Consider the following 13,112-nt stretch of genomic DNA (forward strand, 5'->3'; position numbering starts at 1 on the left):
AGCAGCTTGTTAGAGAGAGGCAACAAGAGGAACCAGTACTCTTTGATCTGGTCATTAGCAGTTATTCTTCATGCATTAAGAATCTGCAGGTAAAGGATCCTCTGGGTGGCAGTAATCACAGTGTATTAATGTGGAATTTAATTAAAGATATAACTGCTGTCAAGAGTAATGGGAAAGGCTTTTGTAATGATGACTACAGTGGTTTCAGACAGTTTTTGGATTCTGTATAGTGGGACCAATTGATGAAGTTACCAACAGCTAAATGTAAATGGGAAGCATTCAGGGGAGTAATCATAAAAGCCACTAGCTTTTCATACAGATGAAGAAATACCATTCCAGGCTTAGACCTAAATGGATGTCAAATGAACTGTTTAAGATACTTGGCAGAGAAGAAAAATGCATGAGATGCATATAAATTATCAGATGATACAGAAGCTACGGTGTATATAAATTAGTCTGTAATCAAGTCAGAAAGGAAGTTAGGCTAGCTAAGGCAGATTATGAGAAGTATCTGTCAAAGAACAGCAGCACAGTAAAGACTTCTGTGAACGAAGGGGTAGAATAGAACGAAGGGGTCAAATCACATTGGACCACTTGATGTCAGTGGGTTAGCCACTGATGACTCTGCTCAGGTTGCTGACAAATTGAATTGACAAATTCCTCATGTGTGAATGCAGATATTTTGTATCTGTATTCACACATGAGGAATTCTTTAGGGGAGGGAATGCCAGAAGTTTATTGTGTAGGTAACTTATTTTGTGATAAATAAAAAGAAAGTGAAAGAGAAATTATTGAAGCTAAACATAAAAAAGGCACCTGGGGTGGATGGAGTCTATCCAGTTATTGAGGGAGGCAGCAAAGGATGTAAGCATATCCTTAGCCATAGTTATGGGTATTCTTGGATACAGAGGAGGTACCTATCCAACATCTGCATATGGAGATGCTGGAGATGTGCGAATGCATCCCCAATTCATAAAGGGGGAGGATCAAAGTGTGACATGAGTAATTATGGGCCTGTTAGATAGCTTGTCCTAGGGAAAATAATGGAGTCACTAGTTAAAGAACAGTGCCTCCATAGCCAGGTGGGCAGGAGCAGCAGTGCGTAGCACACGCTTCTTGATTAGGCCGGGGTTCGAGCCCATGACCACGACATACGGAGGATGCAGAAAGGTCAGGTAATGACCACTGCATATTCCCGGAGCAATGTGGCCTTAGTTGCTAATGCTCCTAAAAACCAAATAACAAACAAACAAACTAGTTAAAGAAGTAGTGCTGGACCATCTAGACAGGAATGCAGTTATATTGCTGTCACAGCATGGATTTGGTAAGGGGCATTTTTGTCTAATTGATCTGTTTGGATACTATGATGCAGTGACCAAGGAACTCAATGCAAAAAATAATTTTGATATCATATACTTAGATTTCAGGAAAGTTTTTGATTCTGTTGCACATAAAAGACTGCTGTACAAACTGAGCAATGTGGCGTTAAGGGCAAGTTACTGCTATGGATAAAAGAATGGTTAGAGGAATAGGACAAAGAGTGGTTATCAAATGGCACTTCTCTTCGTGGACTAATGTTATTGGCAGAATTCCTCATTGTTGTTTTCAATATTTATTAATGAAATTGATTTTGATGAAGGTATATCACCCTTAATATCTAAGTTTGCAAATGATACAGATGATGGTTAATGATACGTAATCAACCATCCTGCCACGGTTAATGACAGTAATCAGCAGGGTTAGTTATTGCAACAAGATCTAGGAAAATTGGGTCAATGAGCTGAGAAATGGCAATTGAAGTTCAACATTGATAAATGCAAGGTACTGACTTCATATGGTTAGCAGTAATCCTATAGTAACTTATCAACTGTGTGAGGAATATTGTTCAGGGTAGTGTAAAATGAAAAGGACCTGGTGAAATTGTGCAGTCAGATATGAAATTTTCTGAACAGTTGAGACAGGCTGCCAGGACAGCTCATGGGATTTTGTCAGTGATATATGGAAACTTTGCTAGCAGGGATATAAAGAGCTGATTATCCCTTTGTTCAAAGCCATGGTTAGGCTGCATCTTTAGGAAGGATGTAGATTTGCCTGAACAAGTGAAGAGAAGGGCAACAAGATTGGTGAAGGTAACAGAAGGGTGCTCTTACCAAGAAAGGCATTAATGCAAATTGCATCATTTGGAAATTTGGCAACTGCGGAGAGATCTGATTGAAGTATTTAAGGCTTTGAATGGATTGAGTTGAGCTAAATGTTGATGTCATTCTTCTTCTCTTTGAGACTACATACATGAGGATGAATAAATTCACGTAGAGGAAAGATGGTTGCAGGACAGATGTGTGGAAATTTGCCTTCAGACAGACAACAGGTGGTTGATTGTTGAAACAGACTTTCATCGGTTGTGGAAGTGGGTGGTTTGAATATATTCAAGAAAGAACTAGACAAATTCTTGGAGGGTATGGAAGGGCGAAATGTATAGTTTTTTTTTTTTTTTTTTGCCAATGCTGTATAAGCTTGCTTTCTTGCATAATTTGCCAGTACTGCAATTTGTAGGAAGGTCATGATGCAAAGAAACAAGCTTCTTTACTTTCCTTTTTTAACAATGCCTTTTTTAACAAATAATAGAACTTATGAATGTATATATGTATACAATACGTTTTTTTTTAGTATTTAATGTGTACAGTGTATTGTTTTTTTTTCATATTTTGTTGATTATCTGGGGAAATTAATTTCCCAAGCTACATGGTTAATTGGCAGTCTACTGTGCCACCATTGCATTGACATTGATGGAATTCATATTGAAGATCAGTGATTAGATTCAAGATAGTTTAGGAATTGGTGTTTAATGGATTTCCCCATTATTTTAGAAAGAGAAGAGGTAAGTGCAATGGGACAATAATTGGATGGGTTGGGTTTGTCACCTTTTTCTTCTAGGAACTGGTGGGATATGAATAAATTTCTAAGCAGAAGGAAATATACTAGTGGAATAAGAAAATAGGAAAAGGCAACACAGAAAAGGAGTAAGCTCAGGTTTTGATAACAAGTGGACAAATATCATCAGGATATGGAGCTTTATTGGTATCAAAATTGTTCAGAATTCTTCTGACATTCTTTTGTTATAAGATCATAGGAGGCATTGAATGGAGTGTACTGGAAATGGTAGGAGGTGGTTTATTGAGATCATCAATACAAGAGCTAGAAGAAAAGTATGAAGCTTGTAAATTGGCTTTATCATTAGCTGAATTCTGTAGAACCATCAGGTTTTAACAGGTGGGAGTACAGATGGTTAAAAGTTGTTCATCTGTACTCTCACCGGCCAATAGCTTTGGCAAGAGACTACTGGCCGGCGTTGGCTACTGTTTGGACATGAAGCAAGTTTTCGACTTGTAGCCTGTTTGACGTCTAGTTTGTATTGATTAATAGTTGCTTTGCAATTGTGAGCTTTGGTGTAGGCAGAAAATGAACCTGGAGGTTTGGATGCAAGTCACTTGTGATGTGCAATATTCTTATCTTGAATGGCTTTAGCATGGAATGTCAAATAAAGGATTCCATCCTTACAAGAATAATTTGAACACTAAATTATTCTTCTAGTTATTCTTGAATGATTTCATTGCTGTCACCTATATAGGCCTTGAAGCAGCATTCAGTTTTATAAATGTTCCTGCAATGCCAAAGCTACTTTCAGGCCATTGCTTGATCAAAGGAGACATTGTGCATTTCAGCACATCACTCTCAAAAAGATAATCCAGTTTACTGTTTATAGGCAAACATATGAGGGTGGTTCAATAAAGAATTGCCCTGACCAGCTGCAGAGGCGCTAGCTTGTTGATTCTTGGCATGGGTTTTAGTCCTTCTCTCCATAGCCACCATGCAGATTTACACATTTTCCCCATCGATGGATGAGGCTATGGATGCCGTTTTTGTAGAAGTGGTCAGGATGGTCTTTGAACCATAACTCTGTTGCAGAAATGAGTGTCTGTCATCAGGGAAGTGGGCCCCCCGAAGAAATGATTTGAGGGAAGGAAACAAGAAGTCCGATGGTTTAAGATCGGATGAGCAGGCTGGATGGGACAGTATTTCATATCCACAAGTGTTGTTGCAATTTCAGAAGTGTGAACTGGGGCATTTTCTTGAAGCATTCTCACGTGTTTAGACAGCATGCCATGCCTACATGTTTTGATTTTCTCCATTAATTTTGTGAGTAAGTTGGCATAATAGGCACCTGTAATTGTTCTACATTTCGGCAGGTAATCAGTCATTATTACGCCTTTCTCATTCCAAAACACTGTCAGCAAGACCGTTCCTGCTAATGCTTGGACCCTTGCCTTCTTGGGGGGGGGGGAACCATGATGTCGCCATTCCATGGACTGATTTTTACTTTCAGGGTTGAAATGGTGTATCCAGCTTTCATCCTGGGTGATTAGACGAGAGAAAAAGTCTTCCTCATTTTTTTGGCACAGGACTAACAAATCTTGTAATTTCTGTTGTTGATTGGCCTTCTGGAAGCCAGTCAATAATTGGGGAATCCATCTTGCACTCAATTTCTGTAAACGGAGTTGGTCATGAAGGACTGTTTCAACAGAGCCCACACTAATCTTCACCTCCTGGCACAATTCACACACAGATATCTGGCGATCTTCCATGATTAACGACTTCACTTTTCTGATCGTGCTGTCATCAATGGCTGAATGGGATGACCTGGAATGGGCTCAGATTCTACTGATGTCTGACCACACCTAAACTGTCTATGCCAGTGCTTCACAATGCCATAGGATGTCTGGTGTTACTGTTGGTCGAGGAACTCTCTGACTATCCTACAGGTGTTCAGGATTGCGGCTTTCTGGAGTTCCCTGTAGATGTTCTCTGGGAGACCTATTGCTGCTAGACAGGGATCTTTGGCACCATATTGGTGGTTGACATAATGATAGGGATAGTTGTTTCTGCTTGCATATGCCACATCTCCTTGACCTCACGTCTCAGGTTCGTGTACTTTCTAATTTTTTCCTCATGGGTTTTCTGGACATTGCTAGCATTGGGAACCGCTATGTCAGTCAGGTAGGTAGCCTTTTCCATGTTGTCCACAAGGGTTATGTCCGGTCTATTGTGCAGGATGGTCTTATCTGTTATTATGGTGCTGTCCCAGTACAGCTTGTGGGTTGGGGTTTCTAGTACTGCTTGGGGTTCGTACTTGTAGTATGATACATTTTCTTTGGTCAACAGGTATTTCCTCGCTAGCTTCTGATAAATTATCCTGGCTACGTGATCGTGTCTACGAGTGTACTCAGTCTGGGCGATCACCTTGCATTCCCCTGTGATGTGCTGGATCGTTTCTGAGGACAGGTGGCATCGTTGACATGTGTCATCTGACATTTGTTGGAAAAATACAGGACCATACTGAGGAAATGCCACGAGCTAGGCCACAATGTCTGTGTCTGCAATTCTGCCCAGACACGATAGGAGGGATTATATGTTAAAAGCCTTGTGGATTAACTCAAGACTTGAAGGACTCTTCAAGTCTTGAGTTAAAAGTGTATCCCGTCCTTCAAGTCTTGAAGGACGGGATACACTTTTAAACAAAGGTGGTGCAAAAGGTTTTGCCAGTATTATTGAGGATACCTTAAAGTTCAGGGAAACTACTAGTTAGGGGGGATGTGGGTAATACTGACACGTGTTTATCTGATAATATTGGTCAAAGTAACTCTTGCACATACCTCAAGAGTTCTTATCTGTTTCCCCAACTGGGCATATTATCTAGATCAGTGTTTCCCAACCTTTTTTTCACCATGCCCCACCTAAGTCTTTCTAAAATTCTGATGCCCCCTATGTAACGTTGGGAAACACTGATATACATATTTTTTATATTCAAAAATTGAATTATTCCCTAAATGAAGCCTAATTACAACTTGTTCAGGACACAAGACTTAGGTTTTAGGAAGAAATCATTAGGAAATTATTAAGAAAAAAACAGTAAGTAAATTTTCAAAACCTATAATAGACAACTAAAATTCAAGTACAAAATAATTTATATGAAAGATTTTTCTATAATATTTTAATTTTTAGTAATTATTATTTAATTGTTTAATAATTTCAACATTCCATGTGAAGTCACTTCTAGATAAGTGCACTAAATTTAGTGAGACCCTTGTGCTTGATGCTTGCCGCAGAGAGATTTTATATTGGGCTCCAATTTAGTCAGCTTCAGTCTCAAGTCTCCCCGTTTTGTGATATCCAGTCGATTTCTTTTCTTTAGTAACAAATCATTTATGGCACTAAATCCACATTCAGCTAAATATGAAGATGGAAACGGTAACAATAGCTCTCTTGCAAAGTTGGTTGAATTTGAGTATTTAATTTCTATTTCTTCACAAAGCCATGCCATCGCTCCTTTTATATTGAATAAAGTTTTAACTGACTCAACTCATCATTTTGCATTTCTGAGAGTTCTTCTTGGTACTGCATTGATACATCAGACAAATCCACTAACATTGGTTGCATCATCCAGGTTGGAAAATCAATTTGTTTTAAATCAGAAAACCTTTATTTTAAATCAGCGGACAGAATTTTCAGATGATCGACAATAACAAGTACAGCGGTTTCAGTCACTTCACATATTTTCAGCCAACAAAACTGTTCAAAATATTTGTTACAAATATATTTTTGACAATTCAATAAATGTAATGAAACCAAATATCTTCGCTTTTGCATCAACGAGAGTTTTATTTGTTCCTTGTAGTTGTTTATTTAATATATTTAGTTTTTCAAAGATATCGGCTAAATAACTCACAAATGCTTTACCATCAACTGTTAACAGATGCTTCATTTCAGGTTTGTCACTTAAAAAGTCACTAATAGTATCAAATAGTTCCATAAATCTTTTTAAGCAGTTCCCTTTCGAGAGCCACCTTACTTCAGTGTGAAGTAAAAGTCTCACATGGTCTGCATTTTGTTCTTCACGAAAAAGCTTGAAGAGATGCTCACATTTGGCATTAGCTTTAATAGCATTGACACACTTTATAACAGATTTTAGTACTTCATTAAGAACAGGCAAAATATTTTTAGCTACCAAGTTTTCCCTATGAATAACACAATGCACAAGAAGCATTTCTGGATTCTCATCTTTCATCAATTTTAAACAGCCATTTTTCTTGCCCATCATATTAGGAGCACCATCTGCAGCACAAGATATTATATTTTTCATTGGTATATTATTGTCATCTAAGTAATTTTTTAGCTTATTATATATATCTTTGGAGGTAGTGGTGCTCTCTAATGATTTACAGAATAACATTTCTTCAGCAAAATTACCTTTATCAATATATTTTACATAAGTTATCAGTACGGCTTCACTGTCTCTCAAAGTTGATTCATCCATTTGCAATGAGAATTTTCTTGTTTTCAGCTTTTCAACAAGTTGTATTTCAATATCTTCACTCATTTCATCTATTGTTCTGCTAACGGTATTGTTATTGAGCGGCATAGCTTTTACGTCTTTGTCATATTTTTCCAGAACTGTTTTAAGAAATGCTGATATTGATGGTTTGATTAAATTCTCTCCTATAATATGATTTTTCCCAGATTTAGCAATGAGTAAAGAAATTTCATAACTAGCCTCAAGAGTACGATTGACAGTTGCAGTATGAGCAATAAACAGACTTTAATGTTGCTCTTTTTTCAAAATTCTTTTTTAAAGTTTGAAAGTAATTTAAATCTGAATTTACATGAGCATTATGTTTCGCCTTCGAATGCGCCTCAAGACGACCTCACTTCATTGATTCATTGGTCAAGCATTGTTGGCATAAAAGACAAAAAGGTGACCTTTGATCCTGGACAGCGGGTATGAAACCAAATTTTAAGTATTCCTCTGAATACTGATGAACTTTTTTTTTTACTTGCACTACTCATTTTACTGTGCAACTGAAAGAAATAAATATAAGATAAATCAAAAACTAAAAATAAACTATGCATTAAAGTTAATTTAATTTTATTTTAATATATCAAAATTAATTATTAGTATGCTTTTTGAATGAATAAATCACACAAATTACTGAATTCGGGCTATTAAATATGTGGTTTCTGTGAACAAGCAGATAAGTCTAATTTGTCAAAAATGAGATAAGTGCACTATAATAAAGTATTTATTATTTACTATTATGTGACATGCAGATATCTTCGTTATTGTAGTTTTAGCATGAGTAATAAATATTTGTATATTCAAATATATGCATGTTTTTTTTTGGCTGGTGCAGCATAAGCCATAGGCTTTCTTGCACCATACGGCCGTTACTAATACTAATACTAAATACTAATACTAATATGAGAGTGTGAAGTTTATTTTTCCTCTCCTGCAAATTTGAGTTTTTGGACTTATTTGCTTATTTACTGAGACTACAGAAATATACATATACGACAAATACATACCATTGTGTATCACAGTTCTTCATTAATAATAATTCTGTGCGCAGACAAAGTAATTTTTATTTTAATCTGAGATCGCCAAACCTATCCAAATGTACAGTCACGACGCCCAAATGAGCGTTTAGATGAAAGGAATTACCTATTTTATATAACATGCGGAGTTTGTGGTAGGCTACAGTAGACAACTACTTTGTTTGTGCATTGCGCATGCCATAAGCAATCGTCCAATACAGTACGTACTATTCCTTCACTAGGCATAGTAAGCAATACTCTCCGAGCAAACTGTAGTTGATATTACTCCAAACTTTCAAGTGAAAATACAACATTTAACGAACGCTTATTTCAAATTGAGATACCAACAATTCTTCTTCTTTTGTACAAGTTAAATCATAGTAGGCGGTAGTTTTAAACTCTAGATGAGCAATTTTTGAATTGCACCCCTGAACAATCAAATTTCCCCCATGTGGGGCGTGGGACCCATGTTGGGAAACACCGATCTAGATGTTCTGGGGGCAGAAATGTTTCAGGTGAGCAGGTAGCTAATTCCAGGGAAGAGAGCCTAAAAAACTTCAAGGTTGTGTTAGGGTTGTTAAATATACAAGAACAGTAAGTCTTAATTGTTTATATAGTAATGTTAGAAGTGTATAAATGAAATAAAATGAGTGAATTCGAACTGCTGATTAAAACAAGTAATGTGAACACAATAGGGCTTACGGAAACGTGGTGCCACCTGGAAATAGGGGATGATGAGTTTCAGTACGGCTTGTATAATGTATTTAGGAAGGATAGGGTGGATAGAAGGGGTGATGGAGTAATGCTTCTTATCAGGAGCAGCCTGTGTGCAACGATAGCTTTCCTGGATTTAGACGTTTCACGTTCTAGTATAGAATCTGTATGGTGTGAGATAGTTGGAAACAAAGGTATAATGCGAGTAGGAGTAATCTACAGACCAGGTGATTGTAAAGATTATGACGAAAACCTCTAAATGCAAATGGAATGTGCAAGTAAGTGTCAATGTCTTATTATGGGTGATTTCAATTTGCCTCTAATTGATTGGAGAAAATGGGAAGGAAACTCGACATGGGGAACAAAATTTTTAAATCAACTAGATAACTGTTATTTGTATCAGCATGTCAGGGAAAGTACTAGAGAAAAGAATATCCTAGACCTTATCAACACCCATGAATCAGATGAGATAATAGGGCTGACAGTAGAGGAATCTATGGTGGATGATGAAAAGAGAGGTAGCAGTAGTAAAAGGCAAAGGAATGGGTTATAATTTCAGTAAAGGAAATTACAATCCCTTAAGGTGGTACATGGCCCCTATTAACTGGGTAGATATTGCACAGATAAAGAATACAATTGAACTGTGGTATGCTTTTAAAACACTAATCACAGACACCTTGAATGCATATTTGCCATTAAAAAAATACTCCACGAGGAGGGTTCCAAGTTGGATGAATAGTGAAATTGCCACATTACTTAAGCAGAAAAAGGTGGCATGGAAAAGCTACAGAGCAATAAAAAGTACTGAAGCCTATAACAGTTACAAGGTGATGAGTAATAGAGCCACAGAAAAGATTCGACAGGCAAAGGCAGTTTATGAGAAATCGCTAGCAAACAGAGCAAAGAGGGGGGGGGATAAGGAATTCTTCACATATATATAAACGCTGAGAAGAGCAGGACAAACCAGATCGGACCTTTACTTAAGGGAAAGGGGATAGTATTAAATACACCAGCTGCCATTGCAGATGAACTCAACAGTTATTTTGCATCGATATTTACAGAAGAAAAACCTTTTGTGGCAATGGGAAATTGTGGGAGTGAAGTTGAAAAATATGTAATTAATGATATTGAAATTTCACAAGATTATTTAATGAAAAAACTTTCGAGCCCACAGGCTAGTAAGGCTCCCGGAGTTGATGGAATATACCTTATAATCTTAAGGGAGGTGGCAAGTGAGTGCAATGAACCATTGAGGCTAATTATGTGAGAATCATTAGACTCTGAGGAGATTCCTTAGGATTGGAAAAGTGCCAATGTATTTCCCATACGTAAGGGTGGTTCTAAGAGTGAAGTTGGAAATTATCGACCTGTCAGTCTGACTTCAGTAGTAGGGAAAATCATGGAGGCAATGATCAAGGGTGGAATTCAGGATCATTTGGATAGAATTGAAATTCTCAAAGATACTCAGCATGGTTTTGTAAAGAGAAAATTATGTTTAACAAAACTGGTTCACTATTTTCAAAGGGTCACTCATGAGCTGGATTTAGAGAATAATTTCGATATTGTTTATTTAGATTTCAGCAAATCTTTTGACTCAGTCCCACATGAGAGGTTGCTTTATTAGCTGGAACAGGTTGGAATCAGATGGATATCAGGATGGCTTCAGGGCAGGTGGCAGAGTGTTGTGATAAATGGCTATTCCTCAGGTTGGGTTGATGTAAGAAGTGGATTTCCCCAAGGATCAGTATTAGGACCACTTGTTTTTAATTTTCATAAACGACATTGATGAAGGGATAGAGGGTGTGATGTCTAAATTTGCAGATGATGCTAAAATTGGTAGAGTAGTTAATGATCACTGTCAAGCTGAGCTTCTTCAGAGAAACCTAGATAGACTTCAGGAATGGTCAGAAAAATGGCAGCTATGCTTTAATCCAACAAAGTGTAAGGTATTACACCTGGGAGACAGTAATCCCAAATTAACTTATTACTTGGTGGAGTTCAACTAAACCCAGTACTGGAGGAAAGGGACTTGGGTGTTACGATATGGTCAGACATGAAATTCTCTGAGCATTGTAAACAGGTTGAAAGGAAGGCCCATGGTGTCCTATTGATGATCTATCGAACTTTTGCAAGTAGAGATAGTGACGTGATAATCCCATTATATAAGGCTTTTGTTAGTTAGACCACACTTGGAATACTGTGTTCAAGTATGGAGACCGCACCTAAAGAAACACATCGAGCTTCTTGAAAGGGTGCAAAGACGGATAACTCGCCTGGTGAGATCGTGAAAAGGGTGTCCTTATGAAGAAAGACTTCGAATATGTGGGTTGCAGAGTTTGGAAACTAGACACCTTAGAGGAGATTTGATTGAGGTGTTAAAGGCTCTGAGAGGCATCAGTAAAAAAGGTGCCTCCGTAGCCAGGTGGGCAGGAGCAGCAGTGTATAGCACATGCTTCTTGATTAGACCGGGGTTTGCCTGTGACCATCAAATACGGAGGATGCGGAAAGGTCGGGGAATGACCACTGCATATCCCCGGAACAATATGGCCTTAGTTGCTAATGCTCCTAAAAACCAAATAACAACAGCATCAGTAAAGTGAATGAGGACGAAATTTTCAAGATTATAAATGATGCTAGAACTAGAGGACATAAATTCAAGTTACGGGGGTGTAGATGTTTAGATTGGACTGCAGGAAGTTCTATTTTAGCCAGCGAGTTATAAATTACTGGAATAAATTGCCTACATGGGTGGTAGAGGCTGACAGTTTGGGGAAATTCAAAGGTCATCTGGATAGTACCTTTGGGAGAGGGAAACGCATAGGATGATAGGTTTAATTTCCTTTTCTTTTCTTTTATTAATTATTAGTTGTTTTTTTTTTATCATTGTTTTATTTGTGTTTTTTTTTTTTTTTTTGGCTGGTGCAGCATAAGCCACAGGCTTTCTTGCACCATGTGGCCATTACTAATGCTAATACTAAAAATACTATTCCGGGTTCTTTATGATGTATTTTCTATAGTTTCTGGTGTTGATTACCTGGTCTTGGATGGCGAGCATGAATCGTTTAGTCTAGGGGAAGAGTGTCCCGCTTGTGAGCCTTGCATTGGAAGCAGTGTTATCTATGTGATCTTGATGGAGGTCATTGTAGTGTCTGCCATGGAGTGTCCTCTTTGCCCATCTTTCTAGTTTCTTTTCTTGTGCCGTCTGGGTGGGAGTGGGGCTCTTCGCTTAGGTTGAGTGGGGTATACCACTTATCTATCTTCCTTATGACCTGGTGGAGTGGTGCTGTGTTGTTCTTGAAGTAATCTTTCATGTTAACTATTGCTGTTTTCTGTTGCTCTGTCAGGTCTATCAAGCCCTTTCCTCCCTCTTTCCGAGCTATTGTTAGTCTCTCCACTGCTGATTTCGGTTGGTGTTCGTGGCTCTTGGTCATCATTGTCCTTGTCTTTCGCATGATATCCTCTAGCTCGGTGTTAGTCCAATCTATGACTCCAAAGGAGTATGCTGGAACATTTCTGAGGCCAGGTGGCATCGTCAGCATGTGTCATCTGACATTCCGGGCTCCTTTACGATGTATTTTCTATAGTTTCTGGTGTTGATCAACTGGTCTTGGACGGCGGGCACGAATATTTTAGTCTCGAGGAAGACCGTCCTGCTTGTGAGCCATGCATTGGAAGCAGTGTTATCTGTGTGATCTTGATGGAGGTCATTGTAGTGTCTGCCGTGGAGTGTCTTCTTTGCCCATCTTTCTAGCCTCGTTTCTTGTGCCGTCTGGGTGGAAGGGGCTCCTTGCTTAGGTTGAGTGGAGTATACCATGTATCTATCTTCCTTATGGCTTGGTGGAGTGGTGCTGCGTTGTTCTCGAAGTAATCCTTCAGGTTAACTATCGCTGTTTTCTGTTGCTCTGTCAGGCCCCTTCCTCCCTCTTTCCAGGCTATTGTTAGTCTCTCCACTGCTGACTTTGGTTGGTGTT

The 13,112-nt window shown here is 38.3% G+C and overlaps 1 protein-coding gene across 1 annotated transcript in view; it reads left to right on the forward strand.

Annotated features, from left to right (window-relative positions):
• Window positions 1-13,112, forward strand: part of muskelin (muskelin 1) — a 577,242-nt gene that overhangs the window by 71,381 nt on the left and 492,749 nt on the right. The gene's annotated exons all lie outside the window — the stretch shown is intronic.

This window comes from Mastigoproctus giganteus, chromosome 2 (genome assembly GCF_048544385.1).
Source record: "Mastigoproctus giganteus isolate SK-2022 chromosome 2, ASM4854438v1, whole genome shotgun sequence".
NCBI classification, from domain to species: Eukaryota; Metazoa; Arthropoda; class Arachnida; order Uropygi; family Thelyphonidae; genus Mastigoproctus; species Mastigoproctus giganteus.